The sequence below is a fragment of the Peromyscus eremicus genome, unplaced genomic scaffold, assembly GCF_949786415.1.
Source record: "Peromyscus eremicus unplaced genomic scaffold, PerEre_H2_v1 PerEre#2#chrX_unloc_4, whole genome shotgun sequence".
In the NCBI taxonomy this organism is placed as follows: domain Eukaryota; kingdom Metazoa; phylum Chordata; class Mammalia; order Rodentia; family Cricetidae; genus Peromyscus; species Peromyscus eremicus.
In genome coordinates, this window is record NW_026734291.1 from 472,763 (window position 1) to 476,297 (window position 3,535).

Below are 3,535 nucleotides of genomic sequence, written 5' to 3' on the forward strand. Positions count from 1 at the left end.
TCAAGACCCAGAATACCATGTGCTGCCTTACCATGTGGCTATTCTCCAGTTTCCTAAAGGGCTTCATGCATGACATTTAGGGGTGGTATCTGGTTACAAAACATGGCACTTACACTCTGAATATATTAAGGATATGCTTTGGAAACACTTATTTTTATTTATTTAATTTTTTGGTTTGGTTTGGTTTTTTTCAAGACAGAGTAGCAGTAAGTATCCCTGACTGTCCTGGAACTTGGACTTTAGACCAGGCCTCAAACTCAGAGATCAGTCTGCCTCTATCTCCTGAGCTAGAATTAAAGGGATGTGCCACCATCACCTGGCTGAAACATTTTAATTAGCATTGATTGTGCAAATACTGAGTTTTGGGTGACAATTTAACACGTGACATTTTTATTTTATTAGGGTCAGGGTTCAAGTCAAATGTCCATAGAGCTGTCAGAGGACAACTTACGGAAATTGGTTCTCACCCTCCACCACACTGGCCCTGCAGATCCAGGGTTGGGGGCCAAGCACATTTTCCCACACACTGAGCCATCTCACTAGACCAAATTTTTGTTTTTACCTTTTCATGATAAAGTTGAATACAGGACTCATACATGCTAGGAAAACTCTCATTCAGCCAACCCTCCATTTTTTGAGACTGCCTCATGGTGACATTTTCCTTTCTTTCTTTCCTTCTCCAACAAAAGCAGTCTGTCACATGATCCTTTGAACTCCCAGCATATCTGACAGCTCAGATATCTGGCTCCTCCCCCATGGAAGGCAATGCACCCCTACTCACCATGGCATGGTTTATGGTCTACCTCATGGTTCCCTATATCTTAATTAGAGGAGAACATTTAAAAAAACTCATAATCTACCTCCCACTGGTGCTCCTGATTGCTAAGCTTGCCCAATTTGCTCAATAGCTTGTCTCCAACAGGGCCTCAGGAGAGTAGCAGTTCCTCTACTAGACTAGCAGAGATCAAATGACTAAGGCAGCACAGGCCTTCACAGCTCTGGATTCTACCCTAGGGAGAGACAGGGCTCTAGTCTGGGACATATGTATTTTAGTAGAAACTATTCCAGTCTCTCAGAACACTTTTTTTGCCTCTTCCAAGAGGTGTGTATTCCATTACACAGTCACCGGCCAGTGCATCCTACCATTTGCTTCATAGCTCAGAAATCCTGCAGCCAAACTTAAGTCACATTAAACAGTAACTGATGTTAAAAGAAAAGGAGACCATGAATTAAAAAACAGTGAAATGTCTATGGAAAGGCTTAGAAGTAGAAAAGCAACAATGCAAATGATGTAATATAATCCCCAAAAATTATTTTTAAAAATTGAAACAGGCTACATGTCCATGTGCTTCAGAGACTAGGGGTGTGTGTTAGAGCACACCAAGTATTAGTCACACATTTTCTCTCAGGTTGTTCATCTTAAACCTATAAAATAATAATTCTTTTTGGCAAAGCTACACCATTTAATCCAGTTCTATTAGGGTCAAACTAGTGTAACTACTGTAGTTTGGTTTTGTGGTAAGTTCAGTTCTTCATCCAGATTCTTGATTTCCTGATCTGTGGATGCAAATGGCCAGTCAGAGCAATTAATAAACATCTAAAATACATAAAATTGATTACCTCACTACTTATTTCTAATGTGAGCTACAGTCAAAGGCAGAGAGCTTTCATGTTCCTTCTTGCCTATCCCTTTCTGTAATGGGAGTACACCTGCTTTATAGTTGGTCAGTGAACTCAATTCTTACACAGGTCCCTCTTCTTTTGTAACTTTGCAATAAAATCAAGAGAAGTTGGAGGACACTCATTTACTGGTCTATTTTTTCTTCTCAGTGACCCATTAAGGTCCAGTCTTGAAACAGTTTACAGAACTTTCTTTCCCCTACTGGGCAGCAGAAGAAGTATTAGGTGTTCAAAGCAATTCTCAACTGCATATTATGAGGCAAGCCTAAGCAACAGGAGACATTGCTCTAAACAGAAATAAATAATCAACTCACTTGAGAAAAATGGAAAGAAATTATTAATGACCTGAATACAATGTGGAATAGAAACAAGTAAGAGATTAGAGCAATGATGCATTTAAACAAAACCAAATCTTAACAGTGAAACAAAATTTGTTTTTTGAAAAAAAAAATAGAATTGAAAAACACATGGCTCTACTGACGTTCAAAAAGAGAACACCATTCTCTGGTAGAGGGGATGATATTAATAAGATATCATATCACCGTGTCCCTATGTGCAAAGTTAGCTGCTGAGATCCGTGACATGACAACACAGCTACAGCTAATGGAAATAACCATGACAAGCAGGATTCAAAATATCTGCATAGGATAATTTTTGTTCAAAATTCAATATTCATGGGCTCAAGCTAACCTTCCCAAATTGTCCACCCAAAATCTAGCCTGCTTTCACTCACATGACATGGATCAATACATGCTGGGGAATTACAAAATCAATGATCCTGCAACAATCAGATCCTATTTCATAATGGTGACTTCTGCAGCTGTTTGCCTACCCTGTTTGCCCCAGCAGAGTACACAATAAATTATTCTTTCTATTCTAGTCTCCAAGCACACAAAAATCCTATTCCTGTTACTGAAATGGACAGTTGACTATATAACCCAAATTTTTAATTTAAAATCTCAGTGGTAATTGAGGTCTTCAATCTAAAATTGTAGTTGGTTCAATCACAAGGACAACACAGTGAAAAAGATTGTGCTCATGGCTGTCTGATCCAACATAAGAAAGTTTGTCTCAGAATTTATTTTTCTACAAGGCTGGAGGTACTGCTCTTAGAGAATATGCGTCCCCAGGGATAAATTTTTTTTACACACCTAAAAGTTTAATGAACAAAAATACCTTAAATAACAACATGCATCATGTGGTGGTTAATGTCAAAAGAGAAGTCAGTCTGGCACAGATTTTGCCTGTCACTTGTGCTATCATCCTTAAGTCTCTCTTAAGTCTGGCCTGAGGTAGCCCATTTATCAATATAAATAGGGCCAGTAGAATCCAAGTTTAGCCACTTAGGCAGATGAAGATTTATAGAGCAAAATTATCTTTTAGATCATGCAGCATGATCTAAATATAAACATATCATGATGTATGATTTAAAAGACAAATAGAACATAATGTGTACCATAAAAGATGCATTTAAAGAATGTATCAATGCCACAGTTCTCACACAAAGGACATAGAACACAAATAAACACAGGCATGGGAAAATCACCTATTCATACTGTGAATGGTGGTCTCAAATGAACAGCTATTCTGAGCTATTCTACCCTGAGAATAAGCCTTCTTTTGCCTACAAGTAAGCTGGCTCAGAAGACCACAAATTCTTCTCTGAAGGACCAGAACAAGTTCATTTTAACTAAGCCCTGACTTCTGCCCAAATCAAGGCTGTGACATCACTGTAAAGAATATCATTTTTTTTGGTTTTTCTGTAGCTCCAGTGGCCCTCCTGGAACTCACTCTGTTGACCAGGCTTGCCTTGAACTTAGAGATTCACCTGCCTTTGCCTCTTGGTTGCCAGGAT